The 11,474-nt window shown below is 42.7% G+C and overlaps 1 protein-coding gene across 9 annotated transcripts in view; it reads left to right on the top strand.

The window, feature by feature from the left end:
* Spats2l (spermatogenesis associated serine rich 2 like) overlaps positions 1-11,474 on the top strand; it is a 167,390-nt gene that overhangs the window by 123,942 nt on the left and 31,974 nt on the right. The gene's annotated exons all lie outside the window — the stretch shown is intronic.

An 11,474-nucleotide genomic window follows, 5' to 3' on the forward strand; every position in this document is an offset into this window, starting at 1 on the left:
TCTCTCTCTCTCTCTCTCTCTCTCTCTCTCTCTCTCTCTCTCTCTCTGTGTGTGTGTGTGTGTGTGTGTGTGTGTGTGTGTGTGTGACTTTTGTAAAGTTCTGCAGGCAGCAATATATATCTTGGGAGCAAAAGGAAAAAGTATTTGAATAAGAAGAACTCTGATAGTCCTCATAACTCACTGAAAGTCGAAGTTGGCCTAATAGCACATCAAGAATACAGAATCAAGCCTAACAAAGGGAGAAAAGAGAAACCTTAAATGGCACTGGCATCCATGAAAGGCTAGTAACCTGAGAGCCTAACATTACCATTGTTACCATTAAATTTCCCTAACAAAAAAAAACATCCAGTGACTTTAGTGATAATGCTCTGTGCTTGATGTAAGCAGAGTGGCTATGGTGGCTATGACAAAAGTGGCCTAAGGAAAGAAGGAAGGATCTGTTTTGGCTCACAGAGGGTACAGTCCTCCATAGCAGGGCCTTGGGACTACGGCAACAGAGCTCACAAAGCGGCTAGCCATCTCGAGTTCGTATTTAGAGAGCAGAGTCAATGAGGGGATGTGAGCCACTGCCCACCTTGCCTTCTCCTTTTTCTATTGGGCCCAGGCCCCCAGCCCATGGGACAGTGCTGACCGAGATACTGTGGGCCTTCTCATGGAGTTCATCTAAGCTTCATTATCTCTGACAGGCGTGCCGGAAGCGTCTCCTCAGTCACTCTAGGTCTTGACCTGTCAGCCTGACAGTGATTGGTGCTTGTGATCACAGAGGTACTCTTCATTACTGCCCAGCTCTCTGCCCCTCACAATGTACCAAGTACACCTGTTTTCCTTCTTCAAGGGAAGAAATAGTGCCCTGACCTGGTTTAGGTGGTGCCTTTCCCTCTCTGTTGGTTTTAATGAAAAACGTTTCTCTGAGCCCTGGACATTTTCCTATGTACAGAATTAGAGTGAAAAGTTTGTTATGATTTAGTTATTATAATGGAAAAAAATGTTCTGTATGTCACTTAAGACTCTTTCAGTTCCAAATGAGAAAAGCCATACTAAAGACAAAAGAGATTTTCATAGCTGAAATATATAAATATTCCAGAATATTCACTCAGGCAAATCTCCCTCTAAGTCAGATTGTATTATCATATTATCAGGATCCAGTCTCTCTCCTCCCTCCTCCTTCCTTCCTCCCTCTCTTTCTTTCTCAGTGTCTCCTCAGGTTTGGTTAATTTATACTTCATTCTTAGACAGACACTTCTGTGACAGCAGATACCCTTTTCTTGGCTTCTACATAAGCCTTAGCCCCCTGAGAGCTAGGCAGTAGTTCCAGGAAAAAAATTGCAAAGGCTAATTTTCCTTGGCTGAGTTTGGTCACATGTAAGCCTTTGTAATGATTACTGTGGCAGGAGAACTGGTCTTCCCACTCTCTGTTCAAAGTCAAATGCTTCCCACAGAGTGGACAGTGGGGTGAGTCCTAGCTCAACCCCATAAGTTGAGACTTGACAAGCTAGTTATCCAGGCCAAAATCTAGGTGCTCACACCAAAAGAAACCACCCAACCACAGTACCCAGTGGAAATTGTCTCCATGTCTCCTCGACTTCTCCTGACAGACACTAGAATGTGACCACATTTTCTGCATATTTTTCCATTCCAAGTCCTTGCTTTGACACCGATGTGCTTTTTAACAGAAACTGTGGAGTTGTAAAAACTAAGGATTAAGCTTCACACTGACTTAATCTAAAATTCATGAATTTTAAGCCATCTGCTACATACAAGATCCCAAGGGTGCAGAAGACACCAGGTACTTGACAGGAAACTGTCTCCTTCAGTCACAGCTCAGTCCCTTACAGGTCCTCTAAGATGAGCACATCACCCAGCCATGCCATCCATGGGGCTTTCCTCTTGACCAGACTGTAGCTAAATTGTTCACAGCACCTCCCAGGACACGTGTGAAAACTTAAGAAGGCAAAAATGTTGTACTATTGAAGATGAGATTTTTTTTGTAATTTCTAGTTATGACATCTCTAGTCTCTCCTTCAGTCAGTTGTCCTGTTACTTGTAAGTACACCCAACAGATGTATAGAGCCAGGGGCAGCAAAGTTTGCCTGGAATGGGCCAGCTATAAATTTGTTAAGCATCCTAGGCATACGGTCACTCAGCTCAGCCTGTGTGGCTAAAACCAGCCTCAGACAATGCATCAAGACACCGAGGCAACGGTGGCTCCTGGTTGTCTGCATTTGCCAGTCCTGCTCTCAGGGGATGGGCTTTTGATTGGAGAGCTCTGTGCCCCATCCATCTGGGTGGCCATGTAGAGTAAGCACTTCCTCTGATGGATGGCCTCTTGTGATATCTTCCATCCAGTGGCTCAAGCACACGCTGACCAAGTGTAGCAGTGACCTTAAACCACCCCTCTCCCCCTGCTAAACCTGCTTTTCATTTACTTAATTTTGAGTATTAGTAAACAGCACATGGGTCTCAAGGCATCTGGAAGTCTACAACAGATTTTTTGAGCTTTTTACTCCTCATAAATGGTGAAAGTGTAGACAAGGAAAGTCAGTGCTCACAGAAGTTGTGCAGGATTTCTCTGCTCCAGATCCCCCTTGCACTTGAACCTGGTGGGGGAAAATGAGTTATGTACAAGACTTGCCAGGCTCAAAAGTCACCCACAAGACAAAAAAGGACACTTTCCTTCCAAGCCAAGGAAGAAAGTGTGTGGTTCATCCTTTTGCTATATGTGGCAGCTATGAGTAAACTCCAGCACTGCTTCCCTGACCAAACCCTTATTAAGAGTGATCCCACAACAATTGTGCGCTGATTTTAAAATAAAACCAAATTACTGTTTTAAACAGAACTCTTTATGAGCATTTACACCAAGAAGAAAACTTTGCCTCTACTCCAAATAAACCTTTAGCCCAGACAACACGGTGATGAACTTAAACAAAGCTTTGCTTGTTTCCTAAAGGATGGATCTTAGGAATTGCATTACTCATGAAAAATATCAGGCTTCAGAAGACTTGTTTAAAAGAAGTTTGCCTACTGATGGTGAAATGACATACCATAGGCAATAGAGGGAGTTGTGTGCCTAGCACCACTAATGGCAAACCTTGGGCTCAACCACAGGGGGTTGTAGGTTTGGAACATGTGGGCCATGTCCTCTGCTTTTCTGAAAACATCGCTTATTCTAATTTTGGGGGGTTTTTTGGGTTTTTTTGTTTTGTTTTGTTTTGTTTTGGGGTTTTTTTGTTGTTTTGTTTTGTTTGCTTTTTCAAGACAAGGTTCCTCTGTGTAGTCCTGGCTGTCCTGGAACTCACTCTGTAGACCAGGCTAGCCTTGAACTCTTGAACCCAGAAATCCGCCTGCCTCTGCCTCCCAAGTGCTGGGATTAAAGGTGTGCGCCACCACAGCCCGGCTAACATTGCTTATTCTAAAACAGTAATTAACTCATGTGACCCTCAGTGGTGTGAGTCTGTGAGTCCCACTCCTAAGTTCTCTCTCTTGTCCTTACTGTGGATCACCCAGTTCTCCTAGCTCCCAAGTACTCAGGAGGGGCCATTGTGTGTCCTTTAGGAATAAATAGAACCTCTCATGTAAAACATTAAAAAACATTCACCTTTCCACTTTCCACCACAGTGCCAACATAAGGACATGAGTTCTGCTTCACTACATCCCACCAAAAAATAGTGATGCGGCTCATAGGAAATGTGACTTTTAAGGAGCTAGGAGAAGGTGGTTGTTGTACATCCTCCAGACTTGCTAAGAACGCACCAGGGCCAAGTGAGCTGGGCACTCGTCCTTCCCGAGTAGACTGTGAGGAACGCTTGCTCAATATAGTCACGGAAGAAAACCACTAAGCAGCTAAAATACAACACTGGTGTTTCACCGGGACGTGGTCACATGTGGCTAACTGGTCATAGGTAGGGCATTATCATCTTCTCAGAAAGAACTAGGGACCTAAGCGAGTAACCAAGATGACACGATCCTCTCCCACTACATCTGAACAGAAGATAAACTTGGCAACAAGAACACAAAAAGTCACATCAGGAGCTAACGTGAAACAGCTGGCTTCTCTTCTGTACACTTGGCCTCCTACCACAGCTGGAAAACAGTCATTCTTTGGGATCATAGCTGCCAGATTTAATTGCTTTGTGTGCAGACTAGTCTAGCTTCTCGTCACAAACCCAGTGTATCTGTGTCCAAGTTTATTATGAAGGCTTAAAATGAGCAATAAAACATGAAATTGAAAAAACATTGAGGAAGTATAATAATACTCAATATTTTTGCCATATGCTGAGAGAGAAAGCATCCCAAAATAGAGCTATAAAAATCCTGTTAGGTGCTATTGTCAATTTAACATCTAATTAAGAGCACTCATAAGGAAGATGGAAGCTGGTCGGGAGCCAGCGAAGTAGTGTGTTCTAGTCAGGGTGGGCGGGGTGCTAATGAGGTCGTAGAGACTGAGGCATGGAAGGAGCCGTCATTTTGAGCTGTTTTATTCTAACTAAAAAAAGGGCAGTCAGGGCACATGTTTTGTAGCAAGGGGCTGCACTGGCCCTGTGCCTTATTTTTTTGTTTGTTTTGGTTTTCTGAAGTGGGGCTGTATTCACTACCTTTCTCATTGCTGTGGCCAAATAGCACAAGAAGCTCTTTAAGGAACGAATTGTTTATTTTTGGTTCGCAGTTAAGAAGGGATACACTCTGCCTTAGTGGGAAAGGCACAGTGGCAAGACCTCAAAGCAGCCGGTCATGTTACATGTGCAGTCAGGAAGCAGAGCCCTTACATAAGTAGGTTAGGCTGTAAAGCCTCAAGACCCACCCCTGATGACCTACTTCCTCCCACAAAGCTCCACCTCCAGAAAGTTTCACAACCTCCCCAAATGGTGCCACCATTCAGGGGATAACCAAGTGTTCAGACCTGTGATCCTGTGAAGACCTTTCATGTTCAAACCGCAGCAAGGGCTGCGTCTAGCCCAGGCTAAACCTGGAGGTGAGATATGAGTCTCAGCCCCTGCATACTTCCCCTTTCTCTGCCACCTTCAATTCATTTCTTCTTCCTCCATATATTTTCCTTCCTCACAGCAGGGGTCCCTCCTGTGGCTCCCTTCAGGTCAGAGATCCATCCTCACTATGATATTCCACTTAAGCAGTTACCATGGTGTCTCCAGATCCCTTTTCTTCTTTTTATTCATTGATGTTTCCTGGTCTCTCATGGTTCGTGACCTCATCCTCATTGTGAAGATGTGTTCCACACTCAAAGTGACATACTCGAATATAACACATGTTCTCTAGAGATTCTGTCCCTTAATCAAAAGATAACTTCTAGCGTGAGAATCTCAAGTTGAAGAACTAGCTATTTTAAGATAAGTTTATCTTCTACCTGCACACCTGAAATCCCCCTTACCTGCTGCTGAGGCCTTGCTGGTAGCTAAGCCAAGCCTTTCTGCACACTTTATCATGAGGGTCAGCAGGGCAGCCACACACCAGCCAGATATCATCTTGTTGACATTTTAAATGCTGTTCTTCTCTGGGAGGTGAGCTTGAGGAGGCCTCCTAACAGGAAGTAACCGAAGAGGTTTGTGTCTCTGAATCAGCTAATGACAGCTGATCCTTTATTCCCAGTGTTGATTCTGGATGCCCACATAGTGTAAAATTATCGAAATGTACATCCTCTGAGCCACTTGAGGCTGAAGCCGAGTAGAACCATTTTCCTGCTTCAGGAGGTTTACTGTGTAGCACAGTTCTCCTCTTTTGGTTGGTGACCTCCCTGTCACCGTGTGCACACACTCACCCTTTCTTTACACCTTGGTGCTGTTCTTGTGCAGTGCCTGGAAGTGCACACAATGCCGAGATTACGGTTTTTCTGTGCTCATTGGGTCTCTCCTTGTTCTCTTTGTAAATAACTTAGTATCTATTGAGAAACAGTATCTATGAATTAATATTTGCTTTTATACCAAACTCTTGTGCATGGAAACTATAGTTTAAACCCCCTTATGGCTTCGAGGTCATCCGTTACAATGGCATTACCCCAAACTTACTTCTGCGGTCCCAGAAATCTATTTCATTTGGCTGACTGGCTGGCTGGCTAGCTGGTTGGTTGGCTGGCTGGCTGGCTGGCTGGCTGGCTGGCTGGCTGGTTGGTTGGTTGGTTGGTTGGTTTGAGGTGGTTTTTAACTACAACTTGATTTTAAAGAACTTAAAATCTATCACACACTGAAATTAGCAGACCCAAAGTCTGTATATCTCAGACCAAGTTAGAACTAGAAAAATACTCATCTGTCTATCCTCTTTCATGACTCAGGTGTCGAATATCTCTCCACAGTCCTTCCTCTTCATGTAATTTGTATCCTTTAGTGTTTCCCTTTCTTCTGTTATACTGAATGCACATGTTATATTGTACCCACGTGTTATACTGAACCCACATGCTATACTGAATCTACATGCTATACTGAACCCACATGCTATGCTGAATCTACATGCTATACTGAATCCACATGTTATACTGAATCTATATGTTATACTGAATACAAGTGTTATGCTTTACCCACATGTTATACTGTACCCACATGTTACACACTTGTTTACATATATGCAAATGTATTATGGCTAGTGTCTGCACGTAAGGGGAAACACTGTTTTTATTTCTGAGATTCTGTGTTCTTGATTAATATTATATATTCTAAATTTAATGCATCCAACATGGCTCCAGGAAAACCTGAGTGGAGCAGCAAGGAAGTGAAGAAAGAGACAGATACACAGACAGAAAGCTGGGATCAGGCGGACTAGACTCTGATGGAAAACCATATCTAGAAGCTCAGTATATTTGTTAGAGAGTCAAACAGGGAGCTAGGGCTGTTTCACACAGATAAACAAAGAGTCAAGGTTTATTGTATACAGATGGATCAAGGAGCCAAGTTTAGGATCTAGGTAGGAATCTCTCTGTAGGCAAATAGTCTTAGTGCCTTAAACATCCAGGTAGAGAAAGCTATAGTGGACAGATTCTGTCCACACTGTCAACATTCACTCATGGACCAGAAAGAAAGGCTTTGGCCTTTTCCTCTGAGCCTTCCTGGGGAGAAGGCTTTGCCATTACTCCATAGGTCTTAGCTCTGAGGTGTGTGACATGGCCAGCTAGCTCCTGCCAGCATAAACTGTCACTCAGGACATCTCTCACTTGGGGTTTTTCTGTCTTCTGTGCAAGTCCATCTACTTTCCTGCAAATTTTGAGATTTTGTTTTTCTCTCGGGATAAATAATATTCATATGTGTGAATATATATATATATATATATATATATAAATATATAATTTTCATTGTTCTTATTGCACCAAAATTTTCTTCTATATTGCTGCTTTGTTCACTGTAGCAAGAAATTGGGACCAACCAAGTTGCCCATCAACAGATGAATGGATACTGAAAACTTGTTTGTTTGGCTCTCTTTTGCATCTTCTAACACCTGAAAACCACAGATTACAAATCTTATAGAAAAGGCTGTATGTCTAAAGCCAGAGCAGTCAGTGCCTCTCAGGTGGTGAATCTCTTCCCTCTAGGAAACAGTTGGTCTGGCAATATTGTTGACTGTCACAGGAGCAGGGAGGGAGTGTTACCAGCTTCTGGCAGCACAAGGTGAGACTAGGGGTGCTGCTAACCAGCCAAGGATGCTCCGTACAGCTTCTCCCCAGGTTTTCCTTCCTGTCCATGTTTCTATAACAAAGGCATCTTTGGTCCAAGATAAGGATGATTCAGAAGAGTCTCTAGTGGAAGAGAAGGCAGCATGTTCTGCAGTATCCCATTGAGGGAAAGGCAGACTCTATAATACTATGAGAGTCTAGCTTGTAGCACTCCACCCTCCACAGCGATTCGGAGATACAGGAAGGGGATTTCCCATCACTTCCATACCGCAATGTCTTCTCTTTTCAGTCAGTGGTGGGAAAATATTTTCTTCCGTATCGCCTGAAACATAACCCTTTCAGCTACACGTTTTAAAGGTCAAATTACATTTTTGCCTCCTTGAGATCTAAAAAACAATTATATTGGAGTATAGAAAATTGAAGGCTTTGCTTTTTTTTTTGTCTGTTTTTCATTATAGAATTCAACTCGGTTCTTAGAAGAAAATGGAAAAAATAAGAACTGAAGGTTGTAGCTAATGACAGGCAGTCACTTTCATTAGCCATTCTGTCTCTACCAGAGTCTTTTTCTCATTTTACAATAAAACCAAATATCATAGTGGGACCAGGATTAGGATGGAGACCTGAGGCGTGTAAAGATAGGGAAAGCGGGGAATTGTTCCATTAAGCGCCTGTTTGGGGATATTCTTTGGCTTCAGCCAGGCAGCAGTATTACTTGCTGTTCCCAGGCATACGGGGCATATGTCCAGCCGTTCTAGTCCCAGTGACATACTCAGGTGAGCACGCTCTTGTTCTGCTTAATCGAGATGGAAGAAGGAAGTCTTTTTGCATTGCTTATGGTCCAGCAGTGGTTGAACAAATACTTGGTTGTTTAATTGCCTTCTCATAATTAAGAGACTCGTTAGCATCACGGATTAGCATACTTTGATAGGAGTGAGACATATTTGGTTAAAGAAAAAAAAGACACTGGAGTTAGATCTGTACCACAAGACAGATGGCAACAGGCAGATTTGGCTTTTGAGCTCAGTCATAAGCACAGGCAATGGGTAGGAATCTCACTGTAATGCCAACAGTTACTAGTGTGCACACTGGATGTTGGCTACTGGCATAGTGTAATTGTATGGTTACAGAAATGATGCTTCTCCACACCCCTTGCCATACGAGGTACTTGTAAGGGGTTTGCTAGGACAAGAATAACCTAAAGAGGCTTTCCCACTGTTTGCCATTGATACATAATGAGTGTGTGATGCTTTCAATTCCCGGTTTAATTATAAGAAGTGTGTTAAACAATTGCTATATTTTGCCAGCTTTTAGTCTAAACGCATAATGAAGATCAAAATCAAGAGGTCAGAATGTGTGGCTTTCATTTCTTCTGTTGTTTTTTTTTCAAATAAAATAATAAGTTTCAATTGGATTTTTATTTTTAAAATGTAATAAGAAGGTTTTTCTGTCTCCTCTAGAAGTGAGTATGACCCTCTCTCTGACTGATCAAGACATGTGCAAACCAGACGTCCTCACAAATCCCTTTCTTTCTCATCAAATGTTTTTTTTTTCTAAGTGCCCACCTGTTTCTACCTTGTAGAAGACACCATCCAAAGGAAATTAAATAAACTTGTTCCTTCCCACACACAATAGTCAATGTTATTTGGAAAACTAAAAGAACACAGTGTGAGGATGGGCACATACTTGCAAAGGACACACGGAGACAATAATAAAAGAGGCTAATAAATATATTTATGCCTCAAGAGAGCCATATGGATGGATTTCGTAGCCGTCTAGCTGACAGATTACCCAAAATGACTCTTTTCCCTCACTCTGCACCAGTGCAATAAGCAGGAAAGCTCCAGGATCCATTCTGAAGCTGTGAAAAGGGCAAATACCACATAACACGGAAAAACTCAAGGTTCCTGTGACTTTGCAACTGTGGTGATCCCTTTGGTCCAGTCCATTTCCAGGTCTTGCCTTATTCGTAGATATATGTCTCTCTAAACAGCTGCAGCTTGCTCTTTGGGGGTGAGAGCTGCTCCTGCCCTGTTTTCTCTCCTCCCTAAGGTTTGTCTCCATATTAGATGTTTCCCCAAGGCCTCTGCAGGGACTGAATGAATCAGTTGACATGAAGGAAGAACAGGATATAAATACAAAAAGTACCAAACTGGCCTTTTCAATTTAGAGAAACCAGCATAAGCAGCACCTCACCTTAATGGCCTTCCTGTGCCGTGGGTGCAGATTACCAACATACACTATGTCAGCCACTCCCTTGGCCCTGATGTATACTGCACTCTAGCTGCAGGCTTCTTTGCAGAGGAACTTACTTTGTTTCAAAATCTGAGAAGATGTCTGAATCTTTTCAGCAAATGAAGGCTGCCAGTCAACCAGCTAGTCACATGCTTCTGAACAGAAGTGGTTGTCTTTCCCTTTTAGAATGGAAATAGAAGGCAAAATTAAGCAAGTGTTCTGTCTACATTTCCCCATAGGGAATGATATCTTTAAGAAGTTATAATATAGTGCATTTTCACTAAGCAACTTAAGATCAGTTTCTTAAACATCTTCATAGCTAGCAAATGCATTAGATTTAAAGAGAGCTAGGCTATGTTACAATTTGAGAATGCGTCTTAGAGGTTTTGGGGTTTGGTTTTAGGTTGTTTGTTTGTTTGTTTTTAGCCTATGAGACTAGTAGGAAGTAGGACTCGAGTTATTTTGGACAATTAGTCAGGTATATAACAGCAAATCATACAACAAACTGAAGATGAAGTCAGTGAAATAGAATTCCTTACATATGTGCAGCATTAATATTTCAGTGGCTGTAAACTCTTGATTCTTACTAGGCCATATTCTAATAAAAGTCACACTTTCCGAGGTTTATTAACCACTTAATTAGGAGGCATGTGGTATGGAGTTAGACAGAATGGGGTTTGAATTTCATTTTCTGTATTCTAGCTCAAATGCTGTGGAACAAGACACAGTTACCTCTTTCCATGGGCTGTATGAGTATTCCTAAGTCGGTAAGCTGGTCGCATCATTCTAGAAAACTACTAGCATGCTCCACAGTGGATGCTTGCACAAGCTTCTCTCTTTCAAGTATAGCATTTAGGAACATTCTTTTCCTCTACCCCGAGAAACTGGGAAGATATTATTCTTCAGCCCTTTCTAATTAAAAAGTTTTCCTCACACAATATATAATTATATTTGTTCCCCTCCCCCAACTCTCCAAGACCCCCGCCCTCTCCCTCCCCACCTCAGTTCATACTCTGTTTTCCCTCTCTTTCTCTCCCACTCACTGTTCCTCTCAAAATAAGAAAGAAAGAAAATCAAAATAAACAAAAAACCCACTAAGACAAAAAGAAACAAAATACAAAGTGCACAAAAAACAAAAGGTAAAGTTGATTCTACTTTGTACTGTCCAGTCACCCCTGGGCACCGGGCTGCCCCTGAGTGTGGTTGATATGCACAGTGACACTATGTTGGAGAGACTGGTTTTCCCTCTCCCAGTGTGTACCAGTCGCACATAACTTCTTGGTTAAGAGCAGGACTCTGTCCACTTCCCCTTCTCAGTGCCAGGATTTTGTCTGGTTTGAACTTGTGCAGGTCTTTATGTGTTGTCACTATCTCTCTGAGTGTGTGTGTGTGTGTGTGTGTGTGTGTGTGTGTGTGTGTGTGTGTGTTAGTCCTGTTGTATCTGGAAGATGCTGCTCCTTGGTTACAGAGGGCTGGCTCTGTAAGTACTTAGTACGAGTTGGATCTTGGGTCTGAGATGTGTGAATCTCACCACAGCTTTTCCATTCCTTGGGTGAAGAGAGAAGTGAAGGGATCCCCATTCGGAATGGCTACAGCTGCCACCAAGACAGGTCACCCCACCTTCTTGACTTAC

The sequence above is a fragment of the Grammomys surdaster genome, unplaced genomic scaffold (genome assembly GCF_004785775.1).
Source record: "Grammomys surdaster isolate TR1022 unplaced genomic scaffold, NIH_TR_1.0 165, whole genome shotgun sequence".
Lineage (NCBI taxonomy): Eukaryota > Metazoa > Chordata > Mammalia > Rodentia > Muridae > Grammomys > Grammomys surdaster.